Source organism: Daucus carota, chromosome 3, assembly GCF_001625215.2.
Source record: "Daucus carota subsp. sativus chromosome 3, DH1 v3.0, whole genome shotgun sequence".
In the NCBI taxonomy this organism is placed as follows: domain Eukaryota; kingdom Viridiplantae; phylum Streptophyta; class Magnoliopsida; order Apiales; family Apiaceae; genus Daucus; species Daucus carota.
The window spans coordinates 35,647,029-35,669,035 of record NC_030383.2 but is presented as its reverse complement, the minus strand read 5'-3'; positions in this window follow the sequence as shown (position 1 = coordinate 35,669,035).

Here is a 22,007-nt window from a genome sequence, read left to right as displayed (position 1 = left end):
GTGGATTTAACGAATAGCAAGTTTAGCACAACTTGAAAGCTTTTCAATACTTTGAACACTTGGAAATGAAGAAGTGAAGCCATATTTATAGGCAAATCACTTGGATCTAGGTATGACATTGAAAGGAATGACTTTCTAGCTTAGATATGACATTTCAAAGCAAAGCCATGCCAAACACTAAGAAGGAATGACATTAAAACACAAAGTCATGCTGAAACAAGGAAAGGAATGACATTCTTTGATAATGTCATGCTGAGAGTGGAGGGTATGACATTATTGAGCTTGGCCTCCAAGTTAAGACCTGGCATGACATTCCCTGGAAATGTCATGAAGAAACACATGGTATGACATAGGAAAAGTCATGCAGAGGCACATGGTATGACATTCTCTAAGAATGTCATGCCCACTGATTCAATTCTCCAGTACGCACGCTGCTTCAGTGAACGAAAGTTTATAAACTTTCGTTCTTTAGCCAGCTCCTTAGAAATGCTTTTAATCCCGCACAGCTTATAATCTTTAATCAATAAATATTTAATTTAATCCAGAAATTATAAAAATAAATATCTAATATTATTAGATATTTATAAATATAATTTTCTAATTAATTAAAATTTTTATTAATATAAATAAATCCTTACGGTCCAAGCTGCGGTCTCTAGAGGGCCGGGAACCGGACTCCTTTTGCCTTGCAAATAATAAATCAATTCCATCCGGGGTTCCAGCTTTAAGATTATATCACTTTCCATTGTGCTGGTGATAATTCTTTTCCCTCATAGTCAGACAGGACTAAGATTCGGTCTCCTGTGGGTCTAGAACCGGATCCCTTTTGCTTTGAAAATTATAAATCAATTCCAACCGGGTTTCCAGCATTAAGAATATATCACACTCCATTGCGTTGGTCTTTTTCCCATAGCTAGACAGGTCTGAGCGGCGGTCTCCTTGTCCTTCCTTTTAGCCTTCTTTCTTTTGCTTTCTTTTTGTAAATTAATTCTAAATCAATTAACTTATTAATAAACTTAATTATCAAATTAATTCAAATTGAATTAATTTAACAACTAAATAAATTAATAGAGATTAATTATTCAACAAAGAATTAATTAAAAAGTGTATATTCCAAAAGCAAATGTCTTGAGCCTTCGTCTTAATCATCACTCGGCTTGAACGACCACCTTCCTTTGATGTTAAATATTCAATATAAATAGCTGACACACAAATGTACTGTCTGGTTCATCTGTGCCTAACTAAATTGAATATTCTCCATCAATTAAACATTTGAGCTGTGGTCGGGTCTTCGAATCTTCGTCTTCTAGTTCAACTTCATTTTAGTACACATATGGAATCTCTGATGAAATAAATACTTGAATCTTCGTACCTTCTGAACTCCTTGAACTGCTACACAATTTATTTAGCACCGAGGCTTGATCATATGAAATGAACTTCTTCCAGTGGCTTGCAGCGAATATCTTGGAATTCTTCTGAAATTCTGATTCTTGTATCCACTTTACTTTCTTGATCTGATTCCAGCTAAACTATCTACTATCATAACTTATCAGAGACTAATCCAGGTTGAGTTACAAGTTGAGTTACAAGTTGTCAGGTCATCAAACACAAGTTGAGTTATCACCGGTTGTACAAATAGGCTTAGACATGTACCTTGCAATAAGGCCTTTCAATCTCCCCCTATTTGTTTGTTAAACACTAACACACAAATTCAGATGAGGATAACTTAACTAACAACAACTAACAACTTTCTATGACTCAATAAACATTAATACCAACTCAAGCTATTAGGAAACAATCCCAATTGATAAGAGAAACATAAAACATTAAAATGTACATAGTAGATGGTTTCTGGTAATACATATAACATTGTACCAGTCTTCATTTTTCTTCGGATAGCTACTTCTTATGAAATGCCTTTAAATCACTTAAGACCTTTCAATCTCTCCAAGGCCTTGCAATATCCTTCCAAGATAGAACATGTAATTCTCCCTTAATCTTCTCCCTCATAGGTTCCCCCTTAGATGAATGATTAGAACATGAATATACTCCACCTAAGTGAGGCATAGAACATTCTCCCCTTAAGATCATAAATGATAGAATATTCTCCCCCTCAGAGTTCCTCAGAGTTCTGTCAATATTTCTCCCCCTTAGTTGAGGAATCCTCAATTGTTATCAATAATGATACCAACTGATTAGATAAGACATTGAATGACAGAACTTCCAGGATGAAGAAGATAGGGCTTCGTAGAAGGTGCATCTAGTAGAAAAGTAACCATAGTAAGCATCCACTTAGATAAAACATTTTAGATACCAATTTTGAACAATAAGGTTTAAATGTGGTAAACAGTGGGTGTCTCACTAAAACATTCTGCAGGTGTATCACTCGACACTCAAAATATCTCTCAGTTTATGGGTAAAGGTTTCACTCACAAGTTCTATAAGTGGTTCACTCCACACAAATCCTGAGCTTCCAAAGTGTGATGTACCTGCAATTAAAGATCACCTTTGCCTCCTCATGGAAGGTCATTGGTGGTGCAATGGGAGTTCGTAATTCCCAATCCATGTAGACTCATCGGATAAATCCAAGTCATAGTCCACAAGTTGCCTACTACTTTCAGAGAGTAGTAAATCCTTTAAAGGATCCAGAGTTTGATTCTGGGAGGGTAGACAATAGGCCTTTTAATGGCATGAAACCTATGTTTCCCTCAGATACCTATTCAGGCACTTGATCCTTAGAAGAATCCTCTACCGGAGTAGATTGTCTTTCACCTTCAAGGGTGAAAGATCCCTTAGGGGATCCGGAAATGTTCCTTCCGGGAGGGTAGACAAGGACGTTTTAGATGGCAACGTGTCCAAGTTTCCCTCGGATGCCTATGAAGGCATTTGGTTCGATAAAGAACCAGCAATTCCAATATCTATCCGTGATATGGACGATAAAGTTATTGCAGCCGTCAATTCCTTGAATATCTACAAACCACAGAAATATTCACAACATAGATACCAATAAGAAATACTTTACAAGCATGCAACAAAATTAAAATAGAAATAACCATAAAAACTATTTACAAGAGCTCATGTCATGTTTAACATTCCAAGTCCACAAGCCAATCTTGAGAAAGTGGATTCATCAAGTGGTTTAGTGAAGATGTCAGCAATCTGATTAGCTGATAGTACAAATAGTAGCACCACAGTTTCATTCATGACATGTTCTTTAATAAAATGATACCTGATATAGATGTGCTTGGTTCTAGAATGTTGTACATGATTGATGGAAATGGCTATTGCACTTGTATTACCACAAAATATAGGAATTTTGTTTAATACAAGTCCATAGTCATTAAGCTGATTCCTAATCCACAAGATCTAAGAACAACATCTATCTGCCACCATATATTCTGTTTTCGCTGTCGAGGTAGATACTAAGTGTTGTTTCTTGTTGTACTAGGAAACCAACCATCGTCCTAAGAACTGACAGCTTCCAGAAGTGATTTTCCTGTATATCCTGCATCATGCATAATCAGAATCTGTAGATCCTGTTAGGTCAAAATCAGTATTCTTAGGGTACCAGATACTTAAATTTGGTGTACCCTTAAGATATCTAAAAATCCTTTTAACAGCTATAAGATGTGACTCTTTAGGATCACTTTGGAACCTTGCACATAAATATGTTGCAAACATTATATTAAGTCTACTTGCAGTGAGATAGAGTAGTGAGCCAATCATACCTCTAAAGCTTGAAATATCAACTTTCTTACCAGATTTGTCCTGGTCAAGCTTAGTGGGAGTGGCCATGGGTGTCTATGCCGGTGAAGAGTCTTCTAGAAGAGCTCTGACATATTTTGATTGGCAAATGAAGATCCCATCATCTTTCGGACTTACTTGAAGACCAAGAAAGAATGACAGTTCACCCATCATACTCATCACGTAGTTACTCTGCATCAATTTAGCAAATCTGTTGCACAAGTTTTCATTAGTTGAACCAAATATAATATCATCAACATATACTTGAACAAATATCATATTATTTTCATGCAATTTGTAAAAGAGAGTTTTGTCTATGACACATCTAGTGTAACAAATTTCAAGTAAAAATCCAGATAGAGTGTCATACCAGCTTCGTGGTGACTGCTTGAGTCCATAAAAAGCTTTAAACAAGAAGTATACAAAATCAGCAAACTCTGGATTTTCAAAGCCAGGGGTTGTTTAAGATAAACTTCCTCTTCAAGCTTTCCATTCAGAACTGCACTTTTCACATCCATTTCATAAACTTTAAAGTTAGAGTGTGCAGCAAATGCAAGAAAGATTCTGATCGCCTCAAGACGTGCAACTGGCTCGTAGGTTTCATCAGACGCAATTCCCTCTTCCGGGGAGTAACCTTTAGCAACCAGTCTGGCTTTGTTTCGGACAACAACGCCATCACCACCAAGCTTATACTGGTAGACCCATCTAGTTCCAATTATAGCAGACTTGTTCTTTGGTCTTGGAACTAGGGCCCAGACATCTTGTCTCTTGAATTGATTGAGCTCTTCTTGCATGGCAAGAACCCAATCTGGATCGGCTAGTGCATCTTCGATTTTCATCGGTTCTTCTTGAGATAGAAAACCCGAATATAGACATTTGTTTTGAGTTGCACTCCTAGTCTGAACACCAACATCTGGATCACCAAAAATTAGATCAAAGAGATGATCTCTACTCCAGATCCTCTCCCTTGGAAGATTTAATCTTGATGATTGACCAGAACTATCATTGTGATGTTGTTTTTGACCGGTTGATCCACCATCTCCCCCTGAGCTGCTGCCAGGTTGACTAGATGATCCACCACTAGTATTAATAGAGTCTACAGTGTTTCCATTGTTTTCTCCACCATTACCTGGATCATTATCAACATTGTTAGTCTCATTACCTGTTACAGCATCAGGTTATTCATCGTCATCATCCGAGTCTGAGTCCGGATAATTATCAAACTTTAGTGACTCAGATGGATCTTCAATTTGGATACTTGGGAGTTTAGTGTCGTCAAAAGTAACGTTGACACTTTCCTTGACTTGTAATTGATCAATGATAAACACCTTATATGCTCGATGAGAATAACCAACAAAAAAATAATTGCTTAAAGTACTTTGGGTTCAAACTTGCCATGATGTTCATTTCCATCCTAAAGCACAAAGCATTTAGCTCAAATACATGAAAGTACTTGACCGTTGGTTTCTTTCCGTTCATAAGGAGTTTTCATGTGTTCCTTGTTGATCAGAGTTCGATTCTGGGTATAACAAGCAGTGTTCACAGCTTCAGCCCAAAAGTAGATGGGCAACCTTGATTTTCTTAGCATTGACCTTGCAGCTTCAATCAAGGTATGATTCTTCCTTTCTACTACTCCATTCTGTTGCGGAGTCCTTGGCGCTGAATATTGTCTTGTTATCCCATTGTCGGAGCAAAATCTGTTGAGAGTTTCATTCTTAAACTCTGTTCGATTATCGGATCTTATTGCTCTGACACAAAGTTTATCATTCGAATCCAACTCGATCTCCTTGATAAGATCAATTACCAATTGCGGAGTTTCATCCTTAGAATGTAGGAATAAAACCCATGTGAACTTAGAGAAGTCATCAACAATCACCAAGGCATATCTCTTTCTTGATAAAGACATCACATTGACTGGACCAAATAAATCCATACGTAATAGTTGCAGTGGTTCAGTAATGTTACTGGTGTCCGTGCCTTTGTATGATGCTATCTTAGCCTGCCCTTTCTAACATGCCTCACAAAGTCCTTGTTGAGTGAATTCCAAAGGAGGCAGTCCTCTCACCAAATCCCTCTTGACCAAAGAGTTTACAATTTTAAAATTAAGGTGAGACAACTTCTTATGCCATAGCCAACTATCTTCAGGTGAAGCCTTTGAATAGAAACAATTATCTTCATCATTGGTTCCCGAATTGAGATCAGCTACGTATAAGTTAGCTTTCTTACTCCACAGAGAGCAAGATGGACATCTTTAGTGTGAGATGTCATACACTTCTCCTTGACAAAGTTTACTTGGAATCCCTTGTCATAGAAGATTGTGCTTGAGTCCTTCAACCAAAGAAACTTTTTCGATGATAACATTTCCAGCATGTAAATTGCCATATCCCGTAGTACGACCTTTGCTGTTATCTCCAAAGGTGACAATCGGGCCAGCTCTCTCAATCACATTTGATAGCAGGGCTCTATCACCGGTCATATATCTAGAAGATCCACTATCGAGGATCCATACAACCTTTTCAACCTTGTTTGGCTCCCTGCACATATCAAACGAATTAAACCTTCTTCGGAACCCAAACTTGGTTGGGCCCGGCATACTTAAAGAATTGACCTTTGTCAGCTTTGACAATAGATCCCGTTCGAATAACATCAGCATCCACCTTGACTGTACTTACTTTCCTACAAACAACCTTGAACACTTTAGGTTTAGGCTTAGGAACATAAGTGTCCTTCTTGATAGGAGAAGGACCAGCAGTCTTGGTTTTTGCAAACTTACTATTCATGTGCTTTCTAGGTGTTGTGTTTTCTTTGTTAGCATGCATACTTTTGAAATAAGCAGACATGACATTAAACGCACACAACATACAATTATCAACACCACAAGGTTTATGACACATATCAACTAAAGGAACAATAGGCATGTTATTCAGAACAACAGGGAGTTTAATAGTTTCTACATTAACATTTTCAGAAGTTCTACTGTTATAAGTAGATGAGCATGTATTGTTACCATTCCTGCATTTAACAAACTTATTAGGCTTGTTAAAATTATTCTTTAAGCCATTGGCACCTATGCCAGCTTTGGGCGAACTGAATGTGCCCTCAACTTGCATTGGCTCTATAGATGCCAAAATCTCCCTCTCATTCTCAATATCCTCTAAATTCATTTCATATTGAATAATCACGGGCATATCAAGTAATGGTTCTGCGACAGGGGTTTTGAATAAAGGTTTGGGAGCATCCTTTAAAACATGTGGGATACCCCTGTCTTCAGCACTCTTAACAAAAGGAGTTATATTACTAGCCTTACCTACCGACTTGTTGTAATCGAAACCTATACCAACTTTCCTTTTAATCACTTGTTGGTCCACTAGGTTCTTAACAATATTAGTCGACTCCTTATAAGCAAGGCATCTAACCTTCTCTTCAGCTAGTTGCTCATTCAGTTTGTTCTCCCTATACTCTAACACTTTGACTTTGTTAGACTGAGTCAACAAGTCACCAGTTAATTGTTCAATTTTAGGGGTGAGAACAAGTTTTTCTTTTAACTTTAACTCATGAACTTCTTGCTTTAAAGCTTTGTGTTCAAGAGTCAGAGCTTTGAGCTTATTACGAGCGTCATCACGTTCAAGTCCTAATTGCATAAATAGTTTAGGGCAAGTAGGATCTACCGGAAATCCGCCAGTGCGATGTGGAGGTTTAGAAGGTTCCATGAAAGCCATTAGAGCAACATTCCCCCGCTCTTCCTCTTCATCACTGTCTGTGTCATCCCAGCTTTTCCCTTTTGCCACATAGGACTTCCCTTGGCTGCTTTGGCCTTGATGCTTCTTTAGCAGAGCCTCGTACTTCTGCTTTAGCTCGTCATAGGATTCTTTCTTCTTTGCCAGCTGATTGGGCTTCTTGCACTCCGATGCAAAGTGACCAGGCTCATCACAGTTGAAACATTTAAACTTGCTTCGATCAACCATCCCAGTCTTATAAGCCCCTTTTGAAGTGGACGAAGATCCCCCTTTCTGGAATTTATTGCCAGAAGATTTAAATCTGTATGAGGGATTCTTCCTGAATCTCGTGTTGCCAAACTTCCTGGCAAACATAGCAAGAGATTCATCCTCCAGCTGATCTAACTCTTCCATCGAGTAAAATTCATCATCTCCCGTACTTACTGAAGTATGTCCCATTTCCGGCACAACATACTCCTGGGAGCTTCTTGAAGGTACAACAACCTTCCTTTCTTTCACAAGAGGTGATTGTATTATGAGGGCAGTAGAATTGCTGACAGACGTAGACGTGTTCAGTGTCTTTCCCCATCCGTATCTCTGTTTAGTTTGAGCCTGTTCCAATTCATAGGTTTTAAGAACCCCATACAGCTGTTCCAATGAGATCTCTGTCAAATCTCTGCTTTCTCTGATGGCGGTTATCCTATGCTCCAGATGCTCAGGGAGTGTCAGCAAAAACTTCAGGTTCATCTCTTTGTTGTCGTAGTATTTCCCGTTCAGATTCAGATTGTTTATCAAATTGTTGAATCTGATGAATACTTCAGAAATTCCTTCTCCGGGATTAGAACCAAATTGCTCATATTGAGCCACAAGAATTTCCTTCTTGTTTTCCCGTACTTCCTCAGATCCTTCATTGATAATTTGCAGAGTGTCCCATATCTGCTTAGCACTTGTACAATTGACAACATTATTGTACATTACTGGATCCAATGATTCGATCAGAATGAGCTGTAGAGTTACATCTAGATTTATCAGCTCATTATCCTCATCCGAGAACTCAGCAGGTGTTTTCAGATAGGTTCTGTGAGGAATAGTAACTCCATCTTCAGTATGTTCCAGGATAATATTCAATGGGGGCGAAAGACCCTTCGTCAAAATATTTATGTATTTTTTATTCGCCGCCCAGAGGAACAAAAGCATGTGTCTCGTCCAGAGACCAAAATTAGCCTTATCAAAAGGTGGAATTTTAATGCTGCTAATTTTTGCGGTAGACATGGTAGAAGATTTGGTGTTTGAGTGTTTGGGAAAAGATTTGGATTTTGAAAGAAAAATAATTTTCAATCAAAAATACTTTTTGAATAAAATTATTTCGAATTAAAAATTATTTGAAAAAAAATTTGAAAGAAAAATATTTTTTGATCAGAAATAATTTTTGGAATAAAATTATTTCGAATTAAAAATTATTTGGAAAAAGATTTGAAAGAAAAATAATTTTTGATCAAAAATAATTTTTGGAAAAAAAAAATTATTTCGAATTAAAAGTTATTTAGAAAAATATTTGAAGGAAAAATAATTTTTGATCAAAAATAATTTTTGGAATAAAATTATTTCGAATTAAAAATTATTTGGAAAAATATTTGGAAGAAAAATAATTTTCGATCAGAAATAATTTTTGGAATAAAATTATTTCGAATAAAAAATTATTTGCGAAAAGATTTGAAATAAAAATAATTTTCGATCAGAAATAATTTTTGGAATAAAATTATTTCGAATAAAAAATTATTTGGAAAAATATTTGGAAGAAAAATAATTTTCGATCAGAAATAATTTTTGGAATAAAATTATTTCGAATAAAAAATTATTTGGGAAAAGATTGGATTTTTGAAGAAAAAATAATTTTTGGTCAGAAATAATTTTTTAAATAAAATTATTTCGAATAAAAAATTATTTGGAATTTTTAGAAAGATTCAGAGTGAGTATAGGATCTGATAAGGTAAATTATATCAACAGCTCTGATGCCAATTGCTAGGTCCCGGTACGATTGTAGAAGGGGGGTTGAATACAATCGTCACAAAATTCGCGCGGAATAAATCTGATTTGGATATAACTGGATAATCAGATTTTAATTAATTAAATAAACAAGGTTCAAGTAAAAAGTTATTTAAACTTGAAAGTCGTTATTAAATTAATATGGTTCAGTTTTAAAGTCCACTAGTTCATAGAATAAATTTGACAGGAAGTATTCTAACTTAGCGGTATAAAACAACCGAATGATCAAAGCACAGAAAACTGTGGATTTAACGAATAGCAAGTTTAGCACAACTTGAAAGCTTTTCAATACTTTGAACACTTGGAAATGAAGAAGTGAAGCCATATTTATAGGCAAATCACTTGGATCTAGGTATGACATTGAAAGGAATGACTTTCTAGCTTAGATATGACATTTCAAAGCAAAGCCATGCCAAACACTAAGAAGGAATGACATTAAAACACAAAGTCATGCTGAAACAAGGAAAGGAATGACATTCTTTGATAATGTCATGCTGAGAGTGGAGGGTATGACATTATTGAGCTTGGCCTCCAAGTTAAGACATGGCATGACATTCCCTGGAAATGTCATGAAGAAACACATGGTATGACATAGGAAAAGTCATGCAGAGGCACATGGTATGACATTCTCTAAGAATGTCATGCCCACTGATTCAATTCTCCAGTACGCACGCTGCTTCAGTGAACGAAAGTTTATAAACTTTCGTTCTTTAGCCAGCTCCTTAGAAATGCTTTTAATCCCGCACAGCTTATAATCTTTAATCAATAAATATTTAATTTAATCCAGAAATTATAAAAATAAATATCTAATATTATTAGACATTTATAAATATAATTTTCTAATTAATTAAAATTTTTATTAATATAAATAAATCCTTACGGTCCAAGCTGCGGTCTCTAGAGGGCCGGGAACCGGACTCCTTTTGCCTTGCAAATAATAAATCAATTCCATCCGGGGTTCCAGCTTTAAGATTATATCACTTTCCATTGTGCTGGTGATAATTCTTTTCCCTCATAGTCAGACAGGACTAAGATTCGGTCTCCTGTGGGTCTAGAACCGGATCCCTTTTGCTTTGAAAATTATAAATCAATTCCAACCGGGTTTCCAGCATTAAGAATATATCACACTCCATTGCGGTGGTGATAATTCTTTTTCCCATAGCTAGACAGGTCTGAGCGGCGGTCTCCTTGTCCTTCCTTTTAGCCTTCTTTCTTTTGCTTTCTTTTTGTAAATTAATTCTAAATCAATTAACTTATTAATAAACTTAATTATCAAATTAATTCAAATTGAATTAATTTAACAACTAAATAAATTAATAGAGATTAATTATTCAACAAAGAATTAATTAAAAAGTGTATATTCCAAAAGCAAATGTCTTGAGCCTTCGTCTTAATCATCACTCGGCTTGAACGACCACCTTCCTTTGATGTTAAATATTCAATATAAATAGCTGACACACAAATGTACTGTCTGGTTCATCTGTGCCTAACTAAATTGAATATTCTCCATCAATTAAACATTTGAGCTGTGGTCGGGTCTTCGAATCTTCGTCTTCTAGTTCAACTTCATTTTAGTACACATATGGAATCTCTGATGAAATAAATACTTGAATCTTCGTACCTTCTGAACTCCTTGAACTGCTACACAATTTATTTAGCACCGAGGCTTGATCATATGAAATGAACTTCTTCCAGTGGCTTGTAGCGAATATCTTGGAATTCTTCTGACATTTGGATTCTTGTATCCACTTTACTTTCTTGATCTGATTCCAGCTAAACTATCTACTATCATAACTTATCAGAGACTAATCCAGGTTGAGTTACAAGTTGAGTTACAAGTTGTCAGGTCATCAAACACAAGTTGAGTTATCACCGGTTGTACAAATAGGCTTAGACATGTACCTTGCAATAAGGCCTTTCAAACTTGTACGGTTGAGATTAAAAGTTCTTAAGTTACCACGATCAAGTAGTTCCCCGTTGAACCATCCCCTATATATATATATATATATATATATATATATATATAGGAGGAAGATCCTAAGAAAACCCAGCTTATCAAGAAAACCGAGAAACCCATCTAATCACCGTTGATCTTATAATCATGATCTAATCAGTATTTTATAAAAAAAGCAATTAAATCTAGTTAACAAGGGGTAGTTTAGGAATACAGATTTACCCATATTCAATCAAGGATGTATTCCATATATAGAGAGATTTTTTATTTTTGTTAAATATTTCTATCTTAAATCAGACATATAAATAATAAGGACAGAATAGTATGTTTCATGTTTCTATCTTCGGTTAAAAACTTAACAGCTTCCCCAGCCATTACGGAGAATTTAACATCACTCAAGGTTAGTATTATTGATATGTTATTTAGTAGAATAGCAGAAGGAACACGAGAATATAAAAGAAGTCTACAATATGATCATCTCCTGAATCTGCACATACCATGTTTTCCTCTCTCGTAGAAGTTTCTCTTACACGTTTCTCTCTTGGATTTTATACAGTTATTGATAATAGTAGGGAAACCAATTATCAACAAGCAGAAGATTTTATCAAGACCATTCCCACATATGTTGCTGAAAAGAAACCGTGTTTGAATCAGAAATTAAAGGATCTGCAAGCAGCTTTTGAATTCTATAAGGAATACGGAAGAGTTTGTGGTTTTGATTGTTTCTCTTGATAGCACTTTAGAACTCCAAAAACGCATAAGAGCTAGGGTGAATCTCCTAATCGCATAATTTACTTTCGCCTTCATCAAGCCGTTTTATGCTACATGTAAATCAATGCAAAGCTAGCGCCATTACTGGATGACATGATTGTTATTACACGTTATATCATGTTTAATGGATTATTTCTATGTCAACCCAATCAAACTTCAAAATTTAAAAAATTCATCTTTAAAGGATTTGAAATTAGCCTTTCTACACTATACATGCTGTATTATATTGTTAATAATTACATATTATAGAGAATCTTGTGTGTATATATACATTTAAAAAAAGCATGTCAAAAAAAATTGGTCGAATATCTTTGAGAATCCCACCATTGAGTTATAAAAGCATGTAAAAAAAATGATCGAATATCTTAGAGAATTTTGTTTACTTATTTTGCGTTATCTTGTGTATGATAACAAATCTCTTACCATTGTTATAACGGATCATCTAATAATTTTTTTTATTACGATCTTTTAAGTGTTTACTAATAAATTTAATATTCTCCTGAGATTCTCGTAAGTTCTCTATTAATTTAAAATAATTTTTTTTCTAAGATTCTTTAAAGTGTTTTACTCATTTAATAATTTAAATTAGTAAAAACACTTAAAAGAATCTCAGAAAATCTCTAAGATATTTAAATAAAATAAATTTTTTCTAAGATTCTTTCAAGCATTTTACTCATTTAAATATATTTATGATTTTTCTGAGATTCTTTTAAGTGTTTTACTAATTTAAATTGAATATTTTTTTAAGATTCTATTAAGTGTTTTACTAACTAAAAATATTTAAGATTTTTCAAGATTCTCTCAAGTGTTTTATTGATTTAAAATTATTTAAGATTTTCTAGGATTCTCTTAAGTGCTCTAATAACTCAAAATAAATTTTTTTCCTCTCTCGTAGAAGTTTCTCTTACACGTTTCTCTCTTGAATTTTATACAGTTATTGATAATAGTAGGGAAACCAATTATCAACAAGCAGAAGATTTTATCAAGACCATTCCCACATATGTTGCTGAAAAGAAACCGTGTTTGAATCAGAAATTAAAGGATCTGCAAGCAGCTTTTGAATTCTATAAGGAATACGGAAGAGTTTGTGGTTTTGATTGTTTCTCTTGATAGCACTTTAGAACTCCAAAAACGCATAAGAGCTAGGGTGAATCTCCTAATCGCATAATTTACTTTCGCCTTCATCAAGCCGTTTTATGCTACATGTAAATCAATGCAAAGCTAGCGCCATTACTGGATGACATGATTGTTATTACACGTTATATCATGTTTAATGGATTATTTCTATGTCAACCCAATCAAACTTCAAAATTTAAAAAATTCATCTTTAAAGGATTTGAAATTAGCCTTTCTACACTATACATGCTGTATTATATTGTTAATAATTACATATTATAGAGAATCTTGTGTGTATATATACATTTAAAAAAAGCATGTCAAAAAAAATTGGTCGAATATCTTTGAGAATCCCACCATTGAGTTATAAAAGCATGTAAAAAAAATGATCGAATATCTTAGAGAATTTTGTTTACTTATTTTGCGTTATCTTGTGTATGATAACAAATCTCTTACCATTGTTATAACGGATCATCTAATAATTTTTTTTATTACGATCTTTTAAGTGTTTACTAATAAATTTAATATTCTCCTGAGATTCTCGTAAGTTCTCTATTAATTTAAAATAATTTTTTTTCTAAGATTCTTTAAAGTGTTTTACTCATTTAATAATTTAAATTAGTAAAAACACTTAAAAGAATCTCAGAAAATCTCTAAGATATTTAAATAAAATAAATTTTTTCTAAGATTCTTTCAAGCATTTTACTCATTTAAATATATTTATGATTTTTCTGAGATTCTTTTAAGTGTTTTACTAATTTAAATTGAATATTTTTTTAAGATTCTATTAAGTGTTTTACTAACTAAAAATATTTAAGATTTTTCAAGATTCTCTTAAGTGTTTTATTGATTTAAAATTATTTAAGATTTTCTAGGATTCTCTTAAGTGCTCTAATAACTCAAAATAAATTTTTTTCTAAGATTTTTGAGATTTTTTTAATTGTTTTACTAATTTAAATTGAATATTTTTTTCAGATTCTCTTAGGTGCTTTACTAATTTAAAAATATTTAAGATTTTCTAAGATTCTCTTAAGTGCTCTATTAATTTACAATAAATTTTTTCCTAGGATCCTTTCATGTGTTTTACTCATTTAATAATTTAGATTAGTAAAACACTTAAGAGAATCCGAGAAAATCTCTAAGATATTTAAATAAAATAATTTTTTTCTATGATTCTTTCAAGTGTTTTACTCATTTAAATATATTTAAGATTTTTCTGAGATTTTTTAAAGTGTTTTACTGATTTAAATTTAATTTTTTTTAAGATTCTATTAAGTGTTTTACTAATTTAAAAATATTTAAAATTTTCCAAGATTCTCTTAAGTGTTTTACTGATTTAAAATTATTTAAGATTTTCTAGGATTCTTTTAAGTGCTCTAATAACTTAAAATAAATTTTTTTCTAAGATTTTTCTGAGATTCTTTAAAGTGTTTTACTAATTTAAATTGAATATTTTTTAATATTCTCTTAGGTGTTTTAATAAATAAAGATTCTCTTAAGTGCTCTATTAATTTAAAATAAATTTTTTCTAGATTCTTTCAAGTGTTTTCCTCATTTAAATATATAAAATTTTTCTGAAATTATTTTAAGTGTTTTACTAATTTAAATTGAATATTTTTTTGAGATTCTATTAAATGTTTTACTAATTTAAAATTTTTTAAGATGTTCCAAGATTTTTCTAAGTGTTTTACTGATTTAAAACTATTTAAGATTTTTTAGGATTCTCTTAAGTGCTCTAATAATTTAAAATAAATTTATTTTTTCAAGATTTTTCTGAGATTCTTATAAGTGTTTTACTAATTTAAATTGAATATTTTTTTTTGGATTCTCTAAGGTTTTTTTACTAATTTAGAAATATTTAAGATCTTCTAAGATTCTCTTAAGCGCTCTTTTAATTTAAAATAAATTTTTTTCTAAGCTTCTTTCAAGTGCTTTACTCATTTAAATATATTTAAGTTATCGTGAGATTCTTTTAAGTGTTTTATTAATTAAAATTAAAATAATATTTATATTTTCTAAGATTCTCTTTATGTATTTATTAAGAAGATAGGAATATAGGCAAAAGTCATGTGAGTTGGTTGCTTTTTGGAAACGTAATTCTCATCAATCTTCTGCAATTTCTCCGTTGTCAAGTATGTCAGCGCATGAGTGCTATATATTATATTCTTCTCCCTTTTCATTATCCGATCAAGGAAACAAACCTTGCAAAATTTAAACCTTTTTATTAAAAACCAAATAAGAACAGTAGTATAACGGAAAAAATGATATTAGATTATACCAAACAGATCCAATAAAGCATTGTCTTGAGGGGTTTATAATCCACTGATCAAAATTCTCACCAAGACATTGTAATAGAAACCCACACCAGTTATATTTGAAGCACCAATCCAAATCACCAAAATAAGACAGAATCTTCAAACACACATAAAGGTGTTCTGGAACCCTGTATTAGAACATTGGCGAGGACAATGAGAAAGTTCAATTTAAATTCCAAGTTAACCAATTTCGATGATTTGAGAGCATCATATATAACTTCTGCAGAAATCTTATGAGGATACATATAATCTTTGAACTGTGATCTCCAAACATCTGTATACTCTGTATTGTAAGAATTCTCAAACATTAACTCCTCCTTCGACAAGCCAAATACATTCTGGACATCATCTTCTGAAAAGTTTATAATATTCTCACCAATTGGAATGCTTGAATCGATTGGATCCTAAGACTTTGAAATCAAAAAACTCAAAGGTTGAGGGTACTCCTTGATGTTGAAAAGTAGAACCTTTTCGAATCCAGTCTCCACAACATATTGCCTTTGTGCATCTGAAAGATTGTCCACGATTCTCTTTAAGAAGATAGGTTTGGCTCGAACCAACAAACAACCGGTGTTCTTATGGAGATTCTTCTCCGCCATTATTTCTCTGAAAAGGAAGCGAGGCTATTTTGTGATAGTTTGAAGAGGAATACAAGAGTCACAACAATTAAATGGTATGAATAAGATTTAAGATCGATAAGAACAATATGTCGTACAAACCTTCGATTGATGAATCACAGTATTTACACGACCTCGTAGCTTTCTCCTGCTTACAATTCTAGTGGTTCTTCATGACAATGTATATATGTAATGATCTGATATGTAATGATTTGCGATTAATTTGTGTGCTTCGATTGGATTTTGGTAGATGCCAAAATTATAAGATTTGTAATTAATCAAAAATAGATTCCTTACGATTTTGCCCCTGTGTGTTAGATTTTGATATTTTTTGATTAATTTCAATTTGGGAAATGATTATATATGACAAAAATAATCAACGGCATCTAATAGGGTTCCTCAGTTTTCTTGATAATTTGGTTTTCTCTGGAACCTCACTCTATATATATATATATATATAGTTAAGTTCTATGGAGTACATTAAAACATTGGAGTATTGGAGTACAAATAATAATTTTTTGGTTTAATCATAAATAATATCTATGATTACCCAAATTTATATATAATTTATCATTTATAGGTAGTATTAAACATAATTGTCAATTAATCATTAATATCTTTCAACTTTAACAAGCATTAAGATTGTTGTTCTGCTTATAAGTTATATTGCAGAACATAATGTCCTACGATTTATAAAATTCACTGTTTTATCTTTTGATTACAATATTTATGATGTAGAACATAATCTGCAGGTTGTTGGATGTTTACAAATATTGTAGAACAAAAAAAATAAGATTAAAGTGACTAGATTAAATTGTATCAATTTTGTACTCCAATACTCCAATATTTTTTGTACTCCATAGAACTTGACTCTATATATATATATATATATATATATATATATATTAATATATAAATATCGAATTACATTACTAATGAATTTGAAGTCAAATCGATTTTGTTCATCTAATCAAATTAATTAAAATTTACAAGTCAAATTTGAATATATCAAAAAATTTGCCATGTCTAAGTACCAACTAAAAAGCTATTACAGTACTTGATAGTTGACACGTTTTTTACTTGAACTTAATTATTTAGCTAAATTCAGAAATATTTGAATCAATTCAACTTATGATTTATTATAATTTAGTCATCAAATTTCATCTAATACAGTAATTTCTTTTATTATAATCTCAACCTATACAAATATCAAATATATCAATAAACAGTTAAGGACAATTTATTCTTACTAAAAAAATTTAAACAACATTGAGATATATAGTCTAAAGAGATAGGTTCCGGGATTAAAGTGTGCAAAAAGAAAATTTAGCCAAAATTTGACAATCCCATCAAACTTTTGTTTGCATGAAATTCGAATAAAGTCATTACTCACCCACACTAAATTCGCTAAAGAAGAAACTCTAACTATAAACCGGAAGTGTTTGTGTATGCGGGTATAAACAAAAAGGTGACCTTTTTGTGAAAAACTAGTAATTTTTGGGTGTGGCTTCTTGTTTTGAAGAAAGGTCACACTACATTCATGTTAGCATCCCAATGGTTCACAACTCACAGGTATAAGAAGCCATTACTTCTTTTGATTGCATTTTTCCTTCTTTTTTGTTTTTTTGCGTATTCTTAGATTCTCTATCGTCAATGACTGCTATTCTTTTTATTACATATTTTATAGCAAGTAGAAATAGTGAAACCAAAAAAAAAAGCAAGTAGAAATTGATTTACCTTTAAATATTATTAAATATTACTCCCTCCGTCCCTCCCATTCGTTATCGAATGGGTTTGACACGGAGGTTTAGAAATATGTATAAAGTAGTTGAAGAGTAAAAGAAAAGTGGGTGAAGTGACGGGACCTATTGATTTTTAATGTATAAAAAGAAGATAGTGCAGTAAAAGTAGTGGGTAAAGGGAAGAAAAGTGAATGAAAAAAAAGTGAAGAAGTGGTGGGAAGTGGATGGAACACTCAAAAAAGGAAAATGTGAAGAAATGGTTGGGACAGTGTAAAGTATAATGTAACTCTTAATGTAATTGCGATAACTCAATACAACAAAAGAACACGAAACAATATGTAAGTATGATACATGAATCAACAGGTTGGAGATCCAATACAAACAGACAAAGACAATCAAGATATCTGAGATGAACATCCGTCCACTGAAGGAAGTTCATTAATATGTTCAAGCCTCAGTGATAATAAAGTCCAAGTAGTTTCTGCAATCGAAGATTGTATGACGATCAAGTTTCAAGAACCAGAAGATTCCAGTATACCTATCCTGGTTATTTATAATCAGATTTACCGAAGCAACATCAAACCCGGAATGACTGATCAAGTATTTCATTCAGTGAATACGAAGAATCGTTTTAGTACTAGTCGTTCGTGAACCAGACTAGTGCACAGGACGTCAGTACGTACAGAGGATTCGATCAACGGATTATTGATCAAGTCTATTAAGTTGTTCCCGAAAGCGGCGCTAAAGATTCAAATTCAAATTATATTATACACATTACTTACTTGGCGCCACTTAAAACTACTCTTGGTTTTAAGTAATGTCAATTAAAATAATATATACACATATATATAGATGCACCAAGACGCCACTTAAATTTAGAAGTAATTTTGGGTAAGTATTGAGGCTAAGTGGCGCTACTCTTGATACACTGTGTATCAGGCGCCACTTAAAGGCAATGGCCAGTCAATGGAGTGATATCAATGGAGTAGCATGAATGGAGGCGCCACTTACAACAAGAAGCTAAAAGATTCTAAGTAGGAGATTAAGTGGCGCCACTCACCATTGTGAGGCGACACTGAGGGTACTTTGGTCAGATGAATGATAACAGGGAAAGCCTTATCTGTATGGTGCATTATACCCCTAGTGAAGAAAGGAGGCATCACTTAGATGCTCAACAAGGGAACTAGCGCCACTTAAACTGTTTTAACCACACTTGGTTAAAATTAAGGGAATTTGGAGTTATTAACCAGCTGTGGTTAAGCAATTAACAGAACCTGGATCTAATGCCACTTAAATTATTTTAAGCCTCGGGTGCGTTGTTTATATAGGAAATTTAAGGAATTTTGCTAGTGGCGCCTCTGGTTTACAACTATATACATTTAAAATTTTTTCTCATTACTTCTAAGTGGCGCCTCACTTTTCTCTGTATCGTCTATGAGGGGCAAAATCTACATTAGCCAAGTGGCGCTACTGAGTTGCTTTATACGTATATAGGGGTTTAGTACTTAGTTACTTTCCGTTTTACTTTAAACTGCCATATTTACACAAACGCAAGTTCATACACACTTTGTTCAAATTCTCTCGGCCATGCCTTCATTTGATTTCATAAATCACCACCAACACTCTGCTTAGTGTTTCGTGATCCCCTCATCAAAAGCTTTCTTTTCATATCAAAATCTTGACGATCTGTCGTCATTTTTAGTGAGGGTTTTTCGAGACCTTTTGACTTCTAAGCTAAGTTTTATATATGAGTGAATATTTTTTCGCTAGTTTTGCTATGACTAAGTCGGTAATTCCAATCAACAATCTCCTTCGAGATTTCGTTCGAGCTGGTGATGTTGTGAATGTAGGACGAGAATTAGCTGTGTCTTGTACCATTCAGGGAAGAACCATCTAAATTACTCAGAACACCCTGAACACTGCTCTACATCTGCCTACTGACAGCTTTGATGAAATTCCTGAAGAAGCTATTGTTATGAGACGTTTACAACAACGTTTTTGTTTAAGAATCCCGTTGTTATTTCTGGGTGTTGCACAACACTTTATTAAAAGTAAATTGTTATATTTTTCAATCTCACACAACGGAACGTATCATTGTCTGAGGTGCGTATAAGACGACACCTCAATAGATGACGGTTTTATGAGAATGAGACAACTGGCAAAAAGCAAAAGCCATTACCAAATTTTAGAAGTAAAATTTTCGGAATATCTACAAATGTGTACTTGGAAATCAAAAATTCCGGGTACCTATAAATGTTCGAGAGCTCAGGAGTATATGCATGGTTGAAAATCATGGGAAAAAAAAATCTGATTTAGCAAGCAAATTAGATGAGATCAAGGCTTCTTTAATGTTATTGCTGTTTATGATGTTCCTTCGATTAGACGTGATTTCATTATTAGAGTCTGCGATGACATTTGTCTTGGATTGTGTTCATTGTTAATCGATGGACAATAAAAGTAAAAAATTTCAAAGAATATGAAATAAATATTACTAAAATATATAGATCTGTTATGTACAAATTAAATTATTTAGCTTCCTCACCTTTGGATTTCCCAACCTTTGGCTTTTCAATTCACCTGTAACTTATGTTCCTTATCCTATATAAGGAGGTGCTTGTATGACATTTGATATGTGTGAAATAAGAAGTTTAGTCTCTACAATCTCTTTGTTTCTTTCTTCGTTATATAACACGTTATCAGCACGATAGTAAACAAATCAGAAGGTGGATTTCTAGTTTGCGGCAATTCTCGGAACAACACTAGCAGGCCTTCTATTCAAGCTTAATCATCTGAAGAAAAAAAATTGTACGGTAAAAACTCTTCCCACTTATTCTTTCTGCCTATGAAAATTGTGTGTATGGATAGAGCATTTTGCATCTAGTCTGTCCAGGTACAAGTCTTGGCCTTGGGTGCAGAAAGTTTTTAGTCTTGGCCAACCTGATCTATTGTTTTTATTTATATACCCTACACAAGCGCACCACTCCACAATCACATGTACACATATTTATATATTTGCATGTGGTTGTAAGTTCCTGTCTATATTTAAGCTAATCTTATTAAAAATGATACTTGTGCAACCGAGTTAAGTGAAGATTAGTTAAGTAAAGATTGAGAACCCATTTTTGTACCTCATGACTTTGCATGGCCTTGTTTCCGTGTTTATTTTATCATTTCTGATTTAATATTACAAAATGTGTATACATATTTAAGATTTCTTGAGAATTCTTACGGACAATGCATTAAAGTGCATGTGTATGTTTTGAACTTCTACTGTCTTATCTGCTGTCACATGGACATAGCTAGCTAGTATTGTCATTGACTTTGGTTGGTCTTTGCTTAGCTCCGTAAAAAAAAAAAGTTCACTGTTATGATATTACTAGATGAATATGTACTTATAGGTTTCAGAAAGATGGCCTAAAAAAAAACTAGTGCCTTGGTAAATTATTGCATGCAATTCTTACAAATCTGTTACCCTTTTTGTTATTTTACACTGACTATAAGAAAGATTGTAGAAGGGGGATTGAATACAATCTTTTACAAATTTAAAGATTCAAGAACAATACACTTTAAACACAGTAAATAGAAAACACCAAGTATTAAAATACGGGTGGATTGAATGATCCACCCGTGAGATTTTATATAGAAGAATCTGTGGATTGATTACAATTCGCACAGCTGCTGGTTCATCACTCAAACAAGTTCTAACTCTCAAATTTTCTCTCAAGTAATTTGAACAAGTTCAACTGATGCTTCTAACTTGGTTATATACTCCAAGTTTTACAAAGCTTTTAGCTAGATTACAAAATGCACTCTAATCTAAAAACAATGTTGCACATCTTTGTCTTATGCATGCTTTCTGAGATGTCTTCATCTTTGACCATCATCTTGATTTGATCCAGATTGCATTGCATGAGATAAGAATGTTTCTGCTTCTTTTTCATTTTCCTAAACAGGCTTCCATGTCCATTTTAGTGTAATTCGATCCA